Source organism: Cavia porcellus, unplaced genomic scaffold, assembly GCF_034190915.1.
Source record: "Cavia porcellus strain 051 isolate PalLab524CR breed Dunkin Hartley unplaced genomic scaffold, mCavPor4.1 scaffold_27, whole genome shotgun sequence".
NCBI classification, from domain to species: domain Eukaryota; kingdom Metazoa; phylum Chordata; class Mammalia; order Rodentia; family Caviidae; genus Cavia; species Cavia porcellus.
This window is the reverse complement of record NW_026947510.1, coordinates 47,453,458-47,474,608: the sequence shown is the minus strand read 5'-3', so window position 1 is coordinate 47,474,608 and position 21,151 is coordinate 47,453,458. Positions and strand designations below refer to the sequence as shown.

The 21,151-nt window shown below is 37.9% G+C and overlaps 1 long non-coding RNA gene across 3 annotated transcripts in view; it reads right to left on the bottom strand.

The window, feature by feature from the left end:
• LOC134473584 (uncharacterized) overlaps positions 1-7,803 on the bottom strand; it is a 175,601-nt gene extending 167,798 nt beyond the window's left edge. For 2 of the 3 annotated variants that reach the window (XR_010043883.1, XR_010043885.1), the window contains exon 1: positions 7,666-7,803. This is a non-coding gene — a long non-coding RNA (uncharacterized LOC134473584). Of the gene's footprint in view, positions 1-7,650 lie in introns of all 3 variants that reach the window. The other variant, XR_010043884.1, reaches the window with a different exon arrangement.
• Positions 7,804-21,151: the final 13,348 nt, after the last annotated feature.

The following is a 21,151-nucleotide window of genomic DNA, read 5'->3' as shown; positions in this document are numbered from 1 at the left end:
AGTTATTAACATCACACTATATTTGTTTTTATCTCTTGCTTTCTCTCTCTCTGTCTCTCTCTCTCTCTCTCTATATATATATATATATATGCACAAATATATATGCACACATGCAGTATATGTGCAAATATATCTCTATATGTGTATATGTATACACAAATATGCAAATATACATGTATATACACAGATGTATACATATATAAACAGATACATCTGCACATATATATGTATAGACATATGCATACAGATATGTCTACACACATGTATTTTAAAGTACATGTATGTATACACACAATAGCATGGAATTCTGACAACCTAACTTGGAGCCTATGGTCTTAATAACTAACTGTGTCACTCTGATTCCATGAGGGAAAGGTGAGAGCAGTATAGTGATGGTGGGATGCACAGTGTCCCTGCCCACCATTGTCAGGATGAAAGCACCAGGAGAGAGCAGATGGCTTGGAGTAGGAAGAGTACAGAGGAATTAAAGATCTTCCAAATGAGCAGTGAAAGAGAAGAATATTTTATGAGGACTTGACTATGGAATGAATAGAACTACTAAGGCAGAATCATTCACATTTTTTTTCCTCTTCCTAAGGATTAAAAATGTGTATTTTAGACTTGATATCTCAAAACATAAGCCCCAGTAGGGCAGAGAGTACATTCTGCTTCCTTTGATATGAATCTAAAACTACATTGCATGCAGTCAGGTATTTAAATGCTTAGTCATTGCTTCTGATATTAATAGACACAGATTTCTGAATCAGTGGGTCATCCATTCATTAGAATTATTTTTAACATTATAGGAACAATATGCCAATCTTCATAAAGGCTTTTAAAATTTATCTTTTTAAACTGTCATGAATATAGCCCTTGGGATCTGTAATGCAGGAACAATTAAAGAGGATCCATTTCACAACATGAATATGTATTAACCCTTGTTCATCATGGCAAAAAAAAGGAGGCCTAATGAGTTATTTTAAAAATCTTAAAACTCCCTAAAGATTATGTATACAAAAGTATGTCCAAAGGTTATTCATGATGTTTAAGATTAAGAAATTAATGCTGTCGCTGTAATCAACACTAGCTATACAGTTGTATCTCTGTATAACACAATTGCTGAACTCAAACTACACTTGAGAAATCTTTAATAGTTGAGAGTGAAACAAAGTAATCTTCCGAGCTTGTCTAATAAGTAATAAATTAGAAATAAATCTTGCTTCTATCCATAGCTCCTCTTCTCAAAGCTGCCCACTGTTTTCATTCAGTTCCCTTTAAAAGTAAATTCCATTTCTCTCATTAGTCCAGGCAGTGGCTTACAAACTTTTCTCATGGAATTTTATCACAAGAAATACATTTCATATACACATGAATATATATTTATAGAAACACTTATTTCAATGCATTTGCATTTGTGTATATAATTTAGAAAGCTCTTTCTGTCCCCTCTCCATTATTACGGTATTTTTCAATCTGATTAGCAGCCTTTTAGAGGGCCACAGAATCAATTTAGTGAGTTTAATCAACATTAGAAAACAAAAAAAAATTAAATAAAATGTTCAGAGTTCATTGCAGGGAATAGAAGTTAATAATTGTTTCATGAAACTTTTGTGTTGATTTTGCATGTATTTAGGAATATGTATTCTGGACATGAAATAAGATGTATGGATCTGTGGATCTTATTTCCAAAATATTTGAAATTACTATTTTGTAGCAATTGCAGATTTAGAAATATTGCAGTACAAAGCACCACAAAAAGTTGCCTTTACCCTCAAAAATGCTTTATTGTGGTATTCATAATATTGTGGGTTTTCATTATGTCACATCTTAAATTCTCGCTCTATGGCCCAGAGAAAGTGAATTTGAAAAACGTGACTCATTTTGAAATATGGAAAAAATAAATATCAAATTGTGGCTATCTGTGCAATAACCCTGTGGGCATCATGGCAATTTTTTGGAAAGGTACATTATGGGAGGTGTATAATGCCCATCTTTTTCTTAAGAAATATTTCCACTGGAGCTGGGGATTTGGTTCAGTGGCCTAAGTGCCTGCCTGGCAAGCGTACAAGGTCATGAGTTCAACCCCCGGTACCAAATAAATAAATAAATAAATATTTCCATTAGTGAATTATTAATTTTAAATTAATGAGTTTTATTATATTAAACATGAGTACTTAATAGAAAAATGAAATTTCCATAAAATAAAACATTAAATTTTTAATATGTAATGAGTGTTTGAAATAAACACTCATTTTCAACATTAACTGTTTACCTGCTCACTAGATCTAAAAATAACAGCAGAAATAATATCCTATGTGACCTACAATGAAAATACAATCAAAACTCTATCATAGAAATAATCTTCAATTATGACACCGAAGGCAGTGATCACACATGAGAATGGCATATTCCATACACAGGTATCACCTACAGTGATAGCACACGTGTTTTGCTTTCCTGTCTTCTCTGGTAGGACATACTTGACATCTTCCTGGTGTTAGGAGTCTCATGTGATGTCTCACCTGTCTGCTCACTGGTCAGCTCCAGATTCTTTTGCAGAGTTCTTTGGGCAGATACATACTGATCTTACTCTATTGTAGTAATTGCTCATTTATCAGTTTCAGTCCCAATTCTCTAAGAAAATTTCTCTGTGATATTTTGTCCCGGTTATTTTCTTTGTAAACTATGAAACTATGCTTGACGTGTTCAGGGTCAAGCAAAACACTACCATTGGCCAGTACTTTCTGCTTGGAGTGACACCGTAGCTTGCATTACAACTACTATATCACCATTCACAACATCCGTCTTTCATTGTGTTATAAAATGTGAACATGTCTGATTTGATTTGTGCTGAGGATTCACTATCAACTTGTTTATTTGGAGACAGTATCTCCCTACATAGTCCAGGCTTGCCTTGATTTCACTGTGTAGCACAGGCTGACCTTGAATTTACAGGATCCTCCTGCCTCAGCCTTTCAAGTGCTAGGATTACAGGTCTGCACCACCATACCTGTTTCATTATCAATCTTATCATCATGGGCTAATGCTGACAGTCTCAACACTACTTTGTTTTCTTCACCATTCTGGTCAACTGGTGTGCTTTTAGCAATGTAACATCAATGGGTAACCGGAGAACCAATTGTAGAATGTGACATTTGGATTACTTTTTGAAATAGGTGCGACAAATCTGTCCACAGCATCGTATTACAGCATGAATGAATATTTTTTTTTCTTTCTCGGCAGGTCTTACTGTTATCAAAACATAGACAATTTTGAAGGAAACAAAATCTCTTGTTTGTCATTAATGTTTTAAAAATCTCAATGCCACATCTGTCATTTCTCCATAATCCTTTAGACTCTGTTAAAGTCTGTGTGAAGGCTTTTAGTTCAGGTAGTGGGATGTCATGATAAATACGTTTCAGTATTACTATTGATGCATATGGAATGTTTTACTTGCTATTTCATTATTTGTGTATTTCCAAACATCTTGTTGTAACATTTAATCCATCAGGAAAACTTTCCAACATTGAATGGCAGTGGTGGCATTCAACCCAAAAGGCTTCCCCCGTGACAAGAACCAAATACCGTTTTTTGACCCAGTTCTAATGATGGATCATTCCAGCATACATGACCATTTTACAGCATTTTGACTAAATATTTAATTACATTATCATTTTCTTCCTCATCTGAATCAAGATTTTCATTCTCTATCTGTCCTGTCTTGCTGACTTTGACTTACATGAGCCAAGTCATCATCAGTAACCAAGGCACCTAATGATTTCCTTTCAGCCTCCTCCCAAAGTTATAAAAGTGGATTTTCATGTGACATTTTACTTAATTGGGCTACTTCTACAAGAAAAAAATCAAAGGGAAACATTTGATAAAAATATTGTGAACACACAAAAATTTAACATGGCTCATCATGTGGGTAAATCTCCCCATTGACACTTTGACACACGTGTATACACTTTTCCATTCATCATACCAAGTGGGAAACCACAAAGATTGCTTCTTTTATTCCCCCATCATAGCTACCAAGTCACACAGCTGGTTACCATTATGGCTAAGTACATACTTTAATGGGAAAACATCAGTATTTGTGTCTGTGATCCCAAGTGAGGAACTGATTCATTAAACTATGGTTCAAAAGAACTCTAGAAAATATCAAAAAAGCAACAAACTTTCTAACCACTACCAAGAAACTACAGTATACTCATAGTAACTAAAATTGGTGTCTTAATAAGGAAATTATAGCTATTTCTATATCTGAGTGAAATTTCATGATTAGACACCATGGATTCTCTCAAATTTACTATCAGAAATGTATAGTTCTTTTAACAGGAAAAGCATTTCCTCTATAATTACAAATTTGGCATATGCCTACCAGTACGATGTTTCCATGATGATAACCACTTAGTTAAGTAGAAAGGAAGACCTACAAATATATGTGGGTTAAGAATGAGGTCCAAGACAGGATACAGTGACAATTGAAAAAACTTAACAGAAGATGAATAAAACACTTTAATCTTAATACAAAAGCTATTTTTATATGCCCGCTCCCTGAACAGGTCATGGCCCTGAGACAGACGTTTATAATAGAGGGATGAAATACTGAATGAAAAAAAAATTAGAATGACTCCTAAAGATTGGTGTTTATTTTTTAATACTACAAATTATTATGGTAAGAAAAATTTTCTTAAAAAATAAATAAATACCAGCAATTCAGATTGAAATCATTCACAGCAGCCAAACTAAGAGATAAACTAAGAAGTGGACTGAACCAAGGAGTTGGATTAGCTTACATAATAACTTTGTTCCTTTTCTCCTGTTAAGGATTTTAAAATAATCCTTGATAATTGACATAATACTTCAGTCAGCTGTTGTCAATAAATAAAGCACGCATGAAAGAAGTCCCTGGCTTTTGTTTTGAAAGCTACAGATTAATTCTGGCATTGACTGTAAACCTGCCTCCGGGTTTTTTCACTAGCCAGATCTTAGGATGGAATATGCATAATCTCTTGAAAGACATTCTCATTAGTATTCCTACAAAAACTCACCTAACTTTGGGCTATCGCTCTACAGGAGAAGGGGGTAGACAAGGAAGAAAAAGGAGAAAAGAGAAAGCAAGAATTTCAAAGAACTAGTCAGTGCCCTGGGACATAAATTTCTTTGTACATGGTAAAGTAAGAGACTAAACTCCACTGCTGTGCTGTTGAGAGAGTATCATAAGGAAATCTATCACCTAAAATATTATTGCCAATTTTTGCTTTCTGTTTTTAAATATAACTACAGGACAAGATATTGAGTTGCCAGGATTTATCCCTTGGTATTCATATTAAGAAATAATGAAAAAGAAAAGGAATTCTAAAATCTGTGCTTCCCATGATGAAAACATACTCTATGCCATAGTTCCCAAAATTCCACCTCTTATGAAGTGTGGTAGTCAAGAAGATTCTCTTAGACTCTTCTACATATTCTTCAATCCACATTTTCGCTATAAATATTTTTAAATGGTTTAGTATTTAAAGATGATGCGTTGTACATTAACTAATGAGACTGAAAGTATAGCAATGCTATGAGAATTTCTCTAAATCTGAAGGGAGGGGAAAGGAGGACAGTTATGACCAGCCATTATCCCCCAAATGCTTTGTGCCTTGCAAACAGTACAAGAGAAGAGGTACAGACACTTATACTGAAGTTGTTTGCTCTAGATGTAAATATCATATTACTTTCCTGATTAGAATTTAATTGATTAGGCGTGAAGATATCAGCAACTAACTTCCACTTTAATTAGGTAAGTACTAAGCAGTTTAATAATTTTTATAGTGACAAGCTGTTGTCTTCACTCATCCATGAACAAAAATCGTATTACAGTGGTTAACCTACTTCAGTGGGAGGGGTGAGGATCATTTAAATATTCTACATGGAGGGAAAAAAATAGCTAAGTATAGAACAATAATCTGCTAATGGGCCACGTTTAAATTGTAAAATAAAAACTGTAAATAAACATTGACTGTACGCTTATTATCTGCTAGACAATGGGGATTTAAATATAGAGAAAAGCCACTAGCCTCGTATTTCATTGTGACGGCCAGGGCCATTTGAACATATAATATCAATGAAGTGAGGAAAATATTAATGTAAACATATACAAAGCACCATGATAACCCAGACAAACCATTTACTGGAACATTCTCTGATTTGTTTGCTTTAAAAGATGGGAATTTCCCTGACAATTTTTCCTGGGGAAACAGTATTTCTAACACTGGCAAATTACATACCAAAAAAATCCCAAAATAGTATAATATGCTGATACAATAGCAAGTTGAAAGACATCATCTATAACAAATTTGAGCAAATTTATTGAACCCAGAATACCCCAGAGTAAGCATTCTGGTCACTGGCTTTAGGAATTCTTTACATATGTTTCCTCTTTCCTAATTATGTCCAAATTCCTTGGGTGATACTAGCTCTTTCACATTGTATGGCATGTGGGTACCATGTTTTTGTTTTTGTTTTGTTGTCTTTTTCCTTTTTTTTTTTATCGGTACCAGGGATCGAACTCACGACTGCCTACTTGCAAGGTAGGCGCTTATGCCGCTGAGCTAAATCCCCAGCCCCTTGGGTGCAACGTTAACTTAGGGTTCTCATTCCTCGCTAAGAACAGGCAAATTCTCCATGTCACTGAAACAGAAGATGAGGCACACATTACTTCTGATTGCCTAACCGGACTGCCTTTCTGAGATGCTGACACTTGATAGAGAACAACAGAAAAAAGATGTTGAAGGTTAATTTATCTCAAAAAAAATCAAGACTAGTATATTCCTGAGACTTCTATGTCCCAGTACCCTTCCAGAGTTTGTCACCATGTAGGGCGTCAGGTGACCAAGAAACTATAGCCATTTACTAAAGTAGAGCAAATAAAACTCTCTCTGAGAGAAATAATACACCTTCCCTGCCACCAAAAGAGTCTACTCCACTCGCCAATATAGGCATCTGGAAAGCACAGAAAAAGAAACACCTCCATGGAAAATGCTCAGCAATGAAGGACGGGAGCCCAAGTCTCCTTTCCTGCAGTGGGATAGTTAAGGATTCACTCTGTTTCCTATTCTGAAGTCTTAGCAGAAAGAAGCCACAAATGCTTACATCAACAGCCACATTAAAACAGCCTCCTACTTCTTATTCTTCCTCTTCTGGTTCACTCCAAACATTACCTCACTCTTGTTTTTGGGGAGCACCTCCCAAACAAATGACCCTACCACCGACTCTGCTGTGCAGGAAGCCTACACAAGACACAATTATGGTCTATTGACAACACCACCATCAGCAGTGGGTGTTAACATTCCCCAGTGAACAGGCTAATGGAGGGAAGTTAATTTGTCCATCCACTTAGTGGAATAGTTGAGGACTGAACTCCTAAATTTCTCATTCTAAAATCCAATTATGATGTTAAACCACCCCAAACTATCAGATAGATGGCAATAAAAGATTAACTAGGAGGGGAGGAGCAAAATGGCAGATAGATAACAATTGGCTACAGAGGCTCCCTGAGATAGTGAACTTAGAATTGAACATAATACAGAGTGGGGAGCCCCAAACAGAGGGAGATGAATTCTCTTATCCAAGAAGAAATTAAGCAGATTTGCCAACCATCCGAGGTCCTACCGCTGTACCACTGTGGTTTGCCGAGGTCCCACCGTGACTTGCCGAGCTGTCTGATGTCCTACTGCTTCTCGACATTGAATTCAGGGGCTGGCAAGCCAAAGGGAGAGCTGAGTTGGCAGGGTGCCTACATCGACCTGTGGTGAGTGACAGGAGTGGAGCCATTCCATAAATAGGGGGGCTCCAGCTGAGATATTCTGGGACTGGGCAGGACTGGCAAGTACAAGGGGCAGCAGTGACTTCAGTCAGTTGCTCCCTTCCCAAACAGGATTGGTGGAGTGAGCTAGGCCTGGGTCACATGACCTGGCTGAGACCCAGTAGGTTATCTGAAATCAAGTCCCTAAGAGTGGTGACGCACACTAACCACAATAACACAGTGAAACCTCAGAAGCTGACTGACAGTGCAGGTCACAGCAGCTTTACCGATTCCCGTGCCTCCGCACTCCAGCAGCCGCCTGCAGCACCTCTGGGCCACCATCGAGACCTGTCGCCAAGGGCCTGGGAGTGACTGGGCACCCACCAGCTGCTCCCACCACAGCTGCTGACCCAGAAGGGAGTCCACTGCCGGCTGCTGCCACCGCAACTACCACGGCTGCCACACTCCAGCTGCTGCCACTCAGAGGGGAGGTGACTCAAAGTAATACAGTGCAGGCCACAGCAGCTTGACTGATCTGGAGGGGAGGGGCCAGCATACACTGTCCCTGTCTGCAACTCACTAGCACACTGCAGTGGGAAGGGTCATCTGGCCAGCATGCTTCAGAAGAATTGTAACCAACAAAGAAAGAAACTGGGGCCTCCTGGAAGAAGCAAAAAAGATGGGAAGAGGAAGCAACAACAAAAAGTACCCAGGTCCCAACCCTGAGAATACTAACCCAGGACAGGTAAATATAAAGGAGAATGAGAACAGCAAACATGCAGTATCAGATATAGTGCCAGTGGACATAAAGAGATATATTTGGGACCTCATAGACAAGTTCAAAAGTAAAATATTTAGCCAATTAAAGCAAAAGATAAGAAAATTAATTAAAGAGATACTAAGCACCCCTAAGCAGACACAGATGGAAGAAGGGAGGAACTCAAACAAAAGAGAGAACCATTTGATGAAGAATATAAAAAAATATATATATAGAATCCATGAAGCAGATTCAAAGAGATTACCAAGAAATTAAAAACTCTATGGAAAGATGGCAGTTCAGCTTGAAAGAAGCTAAGGATAGATTATCCAAACTGGAGGACAATTTTGCGGTGTGGGAGTATGAAAGGGAAAACTTTTAAAAAATAACAAGGAAACAAGCAATAACAATTCAAAGGCTAAGAAGATGACAAAAGGATCTATAACTTGAGAATCAAGAATGTGAATGAAGAAGCTGGGGTACAAACAAAGGAACTACAAAGTTTATTCACAGAAATAACTAAGGAAAACTTCCCAAACACAGAAAAAGGAAATGATATTCCGATATATGAGTCATACGAAACTCCAGCCACCTACAACCAAAACAGAGCTACATCCAGGCATATAAAAATCAAGATCCCAGAAATTCAATATAAAAACAGAATCTTGAAAGCTGTTATAGACAAGAGACAGACAACCTACAGAGAAAGGCCCATCAGAATAATGGCAGACTTCTCAACACAAACCAACAAGTCAAGAAGAGCCTGGAGTGAAATATTCCAAGCTCTGAAAGAAAATAACTTCCAGCCCAGATTGATATACCCTGCTAAACTGTCTCTAGAAATTAATGGAGAAACAAGATGCTTCCAAGACAAAGAGGAACTTGGGAAATTTGCAACCACTAATCCAAGTCTACAGAGAATACTGCAGGGCATTCTAGAGAGAGAGAAAAGTACTAGGATTCCAGGAACAGTGGCAGAGAGGCCTCAGTGGAGCAGAAAACAGAATGAAGAAGATAAGCAGACAACTGATGGCAAACAAGAGCATAACAGAAATGAGGCAGAGAAGATTTTATTCAAAACTTATATGATTGATAGCATCAAGTCTGAGAGTATAGGCAAATATACTGAAGATGACAAGGCTCTGTGATACACATTCTGATTTGATTTGATAACTGCCTGTTTTTGAAGTTCTATACTACATACAAAGTTGTGTTTTATTAATACTGTTATGTACTGATAAAATCAATTATACTATGATGATATAACCAATTCTATTGGAGATAACAAGAGACAACACAGGAACCATGGTAGAACTCTTTGTACAACAGTCTTATATGTTTATTTCATTTCATGTGCTTATAGGAATATGTTTTGTTTTGCCATGCTTTGTTTTGTTTCTCCCTGTAATATAGAAAGGATAGAAATACATGTTAAGAGTCATGCATTTGTAGAATCTGTAAACAGTTTATGAGAACAGATCTTATGACACATGATGAAATGAACAGATACTTTGAAGAAAAAGACACTAAAATACCCAGTGCTGATCCTGGAGTGTCATAATGTGAAACCCAGCAATAGTATTATTCTTTGTTCAGAGTGATATTAGCCTGCTTGGGTTTATTCAATATCAACGTAATTGAAGATATAGATAACTGCATGTATGTTTAAGTGTATAGGATTGATAACCATATTTCTAAGTTTTTGTTGGATGGTTGAACAGAACTGGTTGCAATCTCACTGTTTGAATTTCCACTTTATATGCTCCACTTTAGTATCTTGAATAACTATTTATAAGAAGACAATCTGTAATCATCAACTAGTGATTTCTTACTGTTTATTTTTTCTTTGAAATTATGTATTATTTCTACATGTTTTCTGTTTTGTTTAGTCTTTTTTTAAATTAAATTTTAAAAAAAGACACTACAGTACCTAGTGCTGATTACAGTGTCATGATGTGAAATCCAGCAATGCTATTATTCTTTGTTCAGAATGTTTTTAACCTGCTTTAGTTTGTTTAATCTAAACATAAATGAAGATATGGATAACTGTATGTATGTTTAAGTGTATAGGATTGACAACCATGTTACTAAGTTTTTGCTGGACAGTTGAACAGAACTGTTTGCAGTCTCGCTGTTTGAATTCCCACTTTACATATTTCACTCTTGTACCTTGAACAACTATTTGTAAAACAACAATAAGTAAACATCAACTTGTGATTTCTTACTGTTTATTTTTTTCTCTGAATGTATGTATTATTTCTACCTATTTTCTGTTTTGCTTAGTCTTTCTTTAAATAACATTTTTTTAAAAAGATTAACTAATACATTAGTGTAAGTAATTGTAAAGTACACAAATTATGTTTTGCTTATTACTCATATATGTCTCTTTTGGTGATGCTACAGGAAAAAAACTATGTTCATTAGATGAGATGAGAGGACAAAAGCCATGATTACACAAAATTAAGAAGGTAGTTTATTCAGATGCTCAGTCTTTTTTCTCTTCCAATTAAAATATGCTTTCAAATTTGCTAAGGAAGACATCCTTGTACTGCAAACTAAATCTTTTCTGTATTGCATATTACAGTAGACAGTTGTTTTTGTCTTTTGATGTTCCATCTTGTTTTAGTAATGCACACAAATTCTCCTTGCAAAGCCCTTTCTTATTTCCCACCCATGTGATTTAAGTGGATTTGTCTCTACTATGAGATCCAGCAGTGGGCATAGGTTCCAAGCCTGGCCAGGGGAAAACCGAGACTGATTTCAATGTGTTAGTTTCCTTTTTGGTTTTGTTTTCTTTTAGAAATATCAGTAAAAACTGAAACATCCTCCATGCCCGGCCACCATGAGGGGCAAGTCTAACTGCAAAAATAGTCAAACACGAAGAAAAAGAGAATGAAGATGGTGGTAAATTTTCTGAATTCTGGAATAAAATAAACATCCTCATACTTTTTTCCTTGATGTCAGTTTAATTGGATTTGTGGGTTTATATCGCTTATTACTATTATTTTATTCTCTGTAACTTTTTATACAAAATCTCAGACCGGTAAGTGATTTTAAAGATGCCATGTAAGCAAAAAGTAAGAGACTTACCTCCAGTAATGAGAAGCTTAAAATCTCCAAAAACAAAATATCTTTAAGATACTTAAGATTTTAAAAAATTCTTAGTGAAATCTATATTCCAACCAAGAAATGGCAAATAATAAGTAATATAAATAATAAACCAGTTAATTATAGAGTATGTTAAATATTAAGTTCTTTGGAAATAAGGAGATGCTAGTCCAAATAAGAAGGGCTTAGAGAGAATCACACAAGTTAACTTATTATCACACTGACAAAAGTCAGCAGTCTCATCACTGAGGCACAACACCCAACACAGACAAATTAAAGGAGCAGAGATTTAATTTGCTTACCATTTCGGAATTTTGTAGTTCCTGATCGGCTGGTTCCAACATCATGCAGGAAGAACATAGTGCAGCAAATATGCTTACCATAATTAATGGTGGCCAAGAGGAAAAGAGAACCAGAGAGGAAGGGGATAGGGCTACAAACCCCCAAGGCCATGCCTCTGGGCCCATCCGTACACACCCAAGAAGTATGCTCCACCAATCCCGCAACTGGATCCCAGTTTCAATCAAAGAAAAATGTTGTCCTAACCAATGAAGTCTGTGTGATTTAAAGACAGACTCAAAAGAGGATAAATAACTAGCCAAGAAGACATCTGGGAATTGAGTATTTCAGGCAGAAGGAATATCTAGAGCAAAGGACTAACTTGAGTGTACACTTAGCAGTTCTAGGAATTGGCAAAGGACTCTAGTGGCTGAAGGTGACTGAATCAAAGAGTGTAGTAGATGAGGTCTGAGAGCCTAAGTATATGTTATATATAAACTAAGTTACATATTTGTTATACTGCTGTGTAACACATTATCTCACACTTCGCAGCTTTAAATAATAGTAAACAGTTATTATTGCACAAATTTCAGAATTTGATAGTGACCTAGTGATGGATCTGACTCTGGGTCTCCCAGGAAGTTGCAGCTACAATGCTGGGTGGGAGTGTAAACATCTGAAAGACTGGCGGGGCGGAACAATTGTTTATTCTCAGTGCTCCTGGCCCAGGGCCTCAGTTCCTAGCCATATGGACATCTCATTGGGTTGCTTGAGTGTCCTCAGGGAATGCACCTGCTTTGCTACAAACCATTGCTCCATGAGAAAGAGGCCAAAGCTATAATACAGTCCATAATCTAGCCTCTGAAGGTACCCAGCATCAGTTCAGCAAAATTCTATTATTTACACAGGCCAGGGATTTTCACATGAGAGGGAATTACATCAAATTCCAGAAGATTCAGATTATTTAAGGCTATATTAGAGACTGGCTACCACAAGCTATGATTAGTAATCTGGGTTTTAAGAAAATCAAGATTCATTACAAAATTTTAAATAGCACAGTATGCCAGGCACAATGGCATATGCCTATAATCCTACCACTCAAGAGACTGAGGCAGGAGGATCACCATAAATCCAACTCCAGCCTGGGTTACACAGTGTGTTCAAGACCAGCCTGCACTACACAGCAAGATGTTAACTCAAAGAAAAAAAAAAAAAAAAAAAATATATATATATATATATATATATATATATATAGTGATATAATCAATGATACAGTCGTGTGTGCAGATTTTTTATTTTACAAGTATTTCCCTAAGTGCTGGGTTTTTTTGTTTGCTGTTTTAGTTTTGATTTTGGTTTGGTGTATGTGTGTGTTATTTTGTTTTGTTTTATTTGTTTTGTTCGGCTAAGTAATTTTAATTTATTTTTTAACCATTTAAATTAAGCTTCTATTGAAGGAACCAATGGTACATGGGTTACAAAGTCCTTGACTAGGAAAGCATTGAGTTGATTTCATCATTATTCCCACACAGGCAAGGAAGATCAGCAAAAAGAAGAAGAAGAGGAAAAGAAACAGAAAAAGGAAAAGAACTAAAAGGAAACTGGAAAAAAGCTCTCAGTAAAGTAGGAGGAAAGTGTAGTAACTGTTTTGGAAATGAATAAAATATATCAAGGAAGGCTGGTGATTCGATAGGCTAAGATTGAAGTAGCAATTTGATCATGAAATAAGGAAATCTGAGTGAACTTCAGGGAAGTAGGTTCCATGGCCAGTGATGGCAAAAGCCTGATAGAAGTGGGTTAAGGGGGCTGGGTATTTAGCTCAGTGGCATAAGCACTTGTCTTGCAAGCAGGTGGTCATGAGTTCGATCCCTGGTACCAAAAAAAAAAAATTTCAAATATAAAAGGGACAATTAGAAGTGGGTTAAAAAGAGAATGAGAAGAGGTCAGATATGGAGATACAGCTATCTAAGATGTTTCAAGCAATTATGTTACAAATAGGAACAAGGAAAGAGAAGCAAGCTGTGGAAGCAAACTAGATCAGGAGAAAGTTTTCAGTTTGGGAGGAGTAACATCGTTTTTTGTGATAGTATAATAGGAGAGATGGGTGCGGTAATACAGAGAAGGGAATTCCTCCAGCAGTACAGTGAGAGAAGACAGGTTCCAGGCCACTGCAGAAGGCTGATCAGAATTAGTGGTCTATCTGTTGCCAGGACCTGCCACCTGGCAGGTGCAGAGGTGGCAGATGAGTTGAAGTGATGGTAATCACTTATGTATGATCCATCATGAATGTCCCAAGTTTCTTTATTGGGGTTTGAAAAGTGTGTTAGTCAGTTTACCATCACTATAACAAACATATGAGATCATTAATTTATAAGGAGGAAAATGTGTACTTCTGGCTCACAGTTTTCAAGGTTGCAGTCCACAGTTTTTGGTCCTGTGACTTTTGGGTCTGTTGTTTGACAGCATATCAGAGTGGCAATGTGTGTAAGCAAAACCGTTCACCTGGTGACAGGAAAATAAAAGAAAGAGAAAGGAAGAGATTGGAGTCCCACTATCCCCTCTGATAGTCCCACTATCATCAGTGGGGCTATTTGAAGACTCTTCCCTAGAAGCCACATCTTAGAGACTCCATCAATCTCCAGAAGCACTATGACCTTTAACACGTGTCCCTCTGGGTGACAATCAAGATCCAAACTACAGCAGAAAGAGACAAAAGTATCTTAAATCCTTATTCAGAAATGAGAGGATGGTTTTTTTAAGCATCTGATAGAATTTCCTTGAAGGATTAAGGCCCCTTTCTCATTTAAGGTCAGTGCAGCTGTATGCTTTTCTTTAGACTATTCAGCCTCAGAGTTGCAGAAAAAGTGGACCAAGATTTAACCAGGGTTGTAGATTTATTCAGCAAATAAGACAAAGAGAGATAAGGGCATGGAGGGTGTTTGCAAGGGGTGATTACAATTATTAAGCATAAAATTGAAATCAGAAGGACAGGATGTCAATGTAAAGAAGATAGAATCAAACTATCAAAGATCTGTTTGTGCTCAAAGAATTGTTGGAGCCCTAAAACTAAAGAGAATGGTGTAGGAACATACACATGAAAGTCAGAAAAGGGAATGTCTGAAATCTAGATGATAAAGAAATCTGGGGTATGAGTATAGCTAAACAAGGTAGAGAACAGGAAGAGAGGTAGTTAAAGAACTGATGGGCTGAGATTCCAGGAATCATCTATGCATCTGTTGTAAACCACCATAATAAAGACAGGGATGTTACTGCAGAGAGAGAAGAGCTACATTCCAAGGAATCAATGGAAATGATCTACAAACCCATAAATGACATCAACAATGAAGGACAGAGTTCACATGGCCTGGTGTACTAGGATTCATGGTTGGTTGTTTTTGGACAGAAGAATAAAATCTTAAGGTAGTGATGAGGACACAGTATCTGTCCCACCTCCAGATCAATGATTCAAGAGTTGGGGAAGAAAGCAGCTACCATCACAGAGGCTGCCGGGGGAAATGTATCCTTAGGGAAGAGTCAAGTTGGCCTTAGAGCAAGAAGGTGATTGAAAATGAGGGCATTAGGGAATATGTCACCAGCAGATTCTGATTTCAGAAAACACAACAGACCAATTTCAGGACTTGGGGAAGAGTGAGAGGGATAAGGCTGTAGGTTTATCCAGGAGTCACATGCACAGTCACTTGAGAACTTCCTGGAAATTCAAGTTGTCAGGCCTGACTCCAGTGCTTACCGAATGAGAAAGGAATTCAAGCCTGTGTTCTGGGTTCTAGCAAAGCCTTCAGGTGCAATTAGTAGAGGAAAGGCAATTTCTCTTTGGGTTTAAAGCTTCTGCAATGGCTGAAAAAACCATGGAACAAGGACATCTGAAGCCTGGCGCAGTGGCAGCCGCCTGTAATCTCAGCACTCTGTGAGGCCGTCGCAGGAGGATGGCAAGATCAAGCTTAGCCTGGGCAACTCAGTGACTTAGCAAGAGGCTGCCTCAAAACTAAAGAGGGGAAAAAAGCTGGGAATATAGGTAAGTGTGGATGCCCTGGTTTCAATCCCCAGCACCACAAAAAGAAGAATTTAAAAAGGACATATGATATTATCCTTGGACTCAAGGGAAATAGTTGGGGCAAGTCCCTAAGTATTGGTTTGTGGAAGGAGGAGAGAAGGACTCGGAGTATGTTTCTGGGACCGTCTTCATCCGTAAAGGCCTGAGCAGCGGAGTGCCCAAACTGCAACCCAAGATTCACTTATTTATCTCAAAGCAGTTAAACCTTAACACTGAGGTTTTACTTTAGAAACAATTGTTAACCAATGCTGGGCTGCTGGGACCATTCGGCGTGCTACCGACAGGGGGCGCTCTGTGCTGCGGGCAGTGCATCAGGTTGGCCACCTGTGGTCTAGAGAGTCATAGGTGCAGAATATCCTAACCTTCTTTGCTTAAAGGGTTACTACGGGTGAATAGTATCACTGTTCTTGCACTCGCACTCACCAGTATGTTTCTTTCAGTCTCTCCATTTTGTTTTTGTCTTGATCAAGGTGTTTTGTTGTTGGCGATGATGGTAGTGTTGTCACAGGGGTTATTGTGGGGTTTTTTTTGTTTTTTGTGGGGTTTTTTTTTTTTTTTTTTTTTTTGGTAACAGAAAACGAGTGTAAAAAATGTAAATGAATAAAATGGAAATTATTTTAAGGATATAAATACCCAAAAGTAGAAAGCCTAGAGCTCAATAACAACTAGGAAGAAGCTGCATGCCCTTTAAACCCAAAGAGAGAGAGAGAGAGAGAGAGAGAGATGCAGAGAGGGGGAGGGGAGGAAAGGAGGAAAAGCAAGAGAAAAGCAGAGGAAGGAAAGAAGGAAGGGAAGAAAGAGGGAAAAGGAGAGAAGGATGGGGAGGAAGGGACCACAAACCCCGTGTTCCGGGCCATCTGACTGAGCAGAGTTAGGAAGGAGTCGTTTCTCACAGGAGCACCCTGTGCTGGGATGGGCCTCAAAAGCACCTGCTACTGACATATTGTTCCATTAAAGACTTACTATGATTTTTGTGGATTAATATCTGAGAGCTTTGCTTCAAATCATAAAAGAGCACCCCGGATTAGTTTCTTTTCTAATGGTTTCAAACACAGATTTTAAAAGTTGAAAAAAATTCTCCTTTGTCTAAGCAAAATCGTATCATTAGCTGAAATTGTAACAGTATCCTGCTGCAGGATTCAGTAGATTAAGATACACCTTCCCATTGGCTTAAATAAGAATGACCAGCCATTGGGTTACTTATTAGACTGGATGCTGCACATGGGTGTGAGTACATTTTTGTCTTGTACGTGTGTTCTTTACCAACATTATCTGCATTGCAAGTGACTTGTTTTTCACACTACCCTCCTACTATGCTTGTGACTTTCCTGAGTAAACCCTTCCAAAATGGATTTTAATTGAGTAAAGCATTCTACATCTCAGGCTCCCAAAATATTTAATGGAATCAAATTGTTTCAGCTTTACTAAGACTTTCCGTAATTGGACTGAGTTATCTCTACATGTCCTTTGTAAATATTCTTGCACAAATATTTTAAAGCAAAATGCAGAAACAAGGTATTTATATAACTGAAAATCAAATAATGCAGACCCAAAACACGGTATGAACACTAAGCTTAGCTGGGAATGTCTCTGAGATCAACTACCTACCCTTCTGGTTAAAATCCTTTGCCTTCCTGCTGCCTCTCTGTTCTCGCTTGGCCTGTCCAAATGCCATGTTCACATTTTTTTCCTCCCTTATTCCCTTTCATTACTTGTAATGATATTTTCTCTTTTATGTCTCTGGAAAATATTTGAACAGCATTTGTAATGTGAGGCATGCTCATGTTTTTCTGAAACAACTATCCAATATGTTTATGCAGAATAGATGTTGAATATTCCACAGATTTTAGAAAATACAAGTATACAGCTCTAGTTTTTATCACAATTATCCTTCTCATAAGATAAAGAAAATTTTAAAACAGGAATAAAATCTTCACAATACCCATCCATCATGGGATTTACTTTATTTACTTTTTTAATTTTTATGCATTTTTTACACAAACTGATCATGTGTCATTGCCTCCATGATGCTAGACAGAATGGACAGTGTAGGTGTCTCTGACATTTTGATTATGTTCTAAATTTAGATAATTTTTCAGCCTATTTTATTGGAAAAATCATTTGGCCTTGTGCTATCCAAATTATTTTTGTAACAGTGTTACCAGGTGAGGAGGGAATGCCATAGGGAAGTTCTTAATTCTTATTCATTTTAATTTTCAGTACATTTCCATTTTATTTACCATTTTCTTGTAGAAGGGTAGGAAGGTACAGCATGACTGATTCTGATTTGGGAAGAACTGAATTTTTCTAACATTTCTGCAAAATGAGGGGTTGGTTTGACAATAAGTACCTCAGATCAATTACTTTCTACAAACTTTCAGAATTTTAATGCTTAAGACAAATGCTTCCTGTTTAAGTTAAAGTGAGTGTATTTCTCTTCATACAAATACACACAAACTAACATAATAACTTTTCCTTCAAAAACCTGACTTTAGGGCCAGGGATTTAGCTCAGCGCCTTAAGTGCCTGCCTGACAAGCACGAGGCTGTGAGTTCGATCCCCAGTACCAAAAAAAAAAAGAGCACAAAAAGCTGACTTCATTGCAAATCATCACTGGGATAGTCTCTCCATTCTGTACACACGGATCTGATGCCATGTGAGGTCAAACATCAATGAAGACTGTTGTACTGTCACTTGACTTTTTCTTTCTGCAAGATTTGCTTAAAACCATAATGCCAGAAATAAATATTGAATTAAATGTGTATTTCTATACAGCCACACTATTTGCTACCAACACAAATTCTTCATGCAGAAAGAATTTACAAGAGCTGAGTCTCCCATACATTAAAGCGTATTTAAATTCAGAGGAACAAATTTAGAAACAAAGGAGTAGAGGGAGAATCAAAACATGAGAAAGAGCAAACACAAGACAGAGAAGGAAAAGTAGCACTTCTTGGTATCAAGAAGTGGCAACATGCGCTTTAAATAGGAAAAAGAGATCATCAGTCCAGGGGTGAAGGAGGAGTAGAGGGAGAAGAATCTCAAAATTAAGATGTAAAGAAGAGGAACCAAAGAAATTATTGAGAAAACAAGATGACCCTCCCCTCGCCCACCACATCCATACCAAATTCCACCACGCCCTGGAGCAATGCTCTCCATGACTGTCGGAGTCACACTGCCAACTCTCCCTGTAACGGGGCGGCATCACCACCAGCTCATCTCCTCTGCCCTGGTCACTGCAGTCACCTCCCAGTCAGGCTCTCAGCCTGAGTCTGGCCCTCTGCCTGATTTGTTCTTCTCCTAGGAGCAATGGTGATTGTCCAAAGCCCATCACCTAGTCTGGTCACCTCTGTGTATTGCCTACAAGATAAAATTCACAGATTTAAAAATCACATTCCTCATCCTACCTTGTAAAACTCTTTTTTTTTCTCTCCCTACCTCTCCAGCCTCATTGCTGGGGTTGGGGTAGGAGGAATCAGGAAATACTGTCTTTGTCAGTCGTTCTGATACTGTTACATAATGTGTCCCTCACTTTGCTCCTCCTCTCCACTCCCCTCTCCTATGGGGGGAATAACCTCCCCGCTTACCCTCTGTGCCCACCTACACCCATCGCATGGTTCTATGGCTTCTTTAAGCATCTTTTCCGATATGCACTTCAACATGTATGGGGAGCTGAGGCTCCACTGAAGAATTTCTTAGGCACAGACAAAAAGCAGACCTGTGCTGAAGCCCACCAACTATGGAGGCATTTTCCTTGGCTGGCTTACTATTTTCCTTCTTTGCAGCCATTCCATGTTCATCAGAAGAAAACTGATTAGAACCCACCCCATGAGACGCACATGTGGATGCCAGGCACATCTGGTTGGCATCTCTGCCCTAGGCACCACTAGAGCTCAGCGCATCGCTCAGGGTTTGCTCGGTGTCCCCCACCCACGAGCTGGGGCAGTTTACCTCTCAGAGCCTCTCAGGGGATCGAGTGCACAGACCTCCACCCTTAGCCTGACAACTTGTCTCGGTGTTGAAAAACAGTTCAAGGTAGCACTTGAGACCAAACATGTCATTTTCCTTGTCAAAATGAAAGCTGTAAATTTTAAACCTAATGTTTAATGTATCCAGATATTGAACACGGGGACTTTTATCCTCGGCTTAATGGTCTGTCTAAAAACATCAAAAAAGATTACTTAAAAACTCTAGGCCCCAGAGGTCCTATAAAATTACATGAAGCACTCCCTCCCCATCACCTCTTCCAAGTTTTAAAAAATTTATTGGAAAACACTTATGCAATGCGTAAACTCTGTTTTTCTTAGCCTTAGCTAGTAAGACTATGTGCTTGATTGCTGGGGTGGGGGGTTAAGAAAAGCTATAGGATGAGATGAAATTTTATTAGATTACAATCTAAAATTTTAATAGCATTTCTGCTTCTGGGAATGGATGGGAAGCCTTATTCAGCATCTTCTGGAACAGGAAAAATATAAAAGCATGGCTTTCTCCTTTAATACAATATGACAATAAAGGGTGGCAGTACTTTCTAAATATTTTTAATTCAGGTATTGGTAGAAAAGTGATTAAAACAGAAATAGAAAATACACAAAAGCAGTTAAAATATAATTATTTTCCCCAATTACAGGAGATTCAGGATAAAGGATAATTGCTAAGATTTTAGAGATGGAGAGGTTATATAACTCGGGACCTTTGTCTTGTCAAAAACTCAACCACAAATTTCATGTCAGGCCTGAAAAACCCACCCCACAGCCAGAGCATCTGTGATCAGTGAGAAGACAAAGTTCATATTAAGTTGTCAGTGACATATCCCTAAAAATTCTTTGTTGATATAAGCAGAAATTTCACGGTTTGTAGGCTCTAAAGAAATTGGTTTGTTTGTTGTTTAATCATTGTGCTGTTTTTACATAAAATCATTATCTCACCCCCCGGAGAAAATTGGTAAACATTTAGTGGGATCGAGACTGCTTTCGACTGTTGCATTAAACCTAAGACTTGGTACTGTACACGACTGCCTATTCCAGGGAACCAAGTTGCTAATTATGGGGACAGTGTTTAGAAAAAATGGCCAGCTTCCAAGTGCTTCCTGAATTCAAAATTTCCAATATTTTTAAAGCACGATCTTGCTTCATCTACC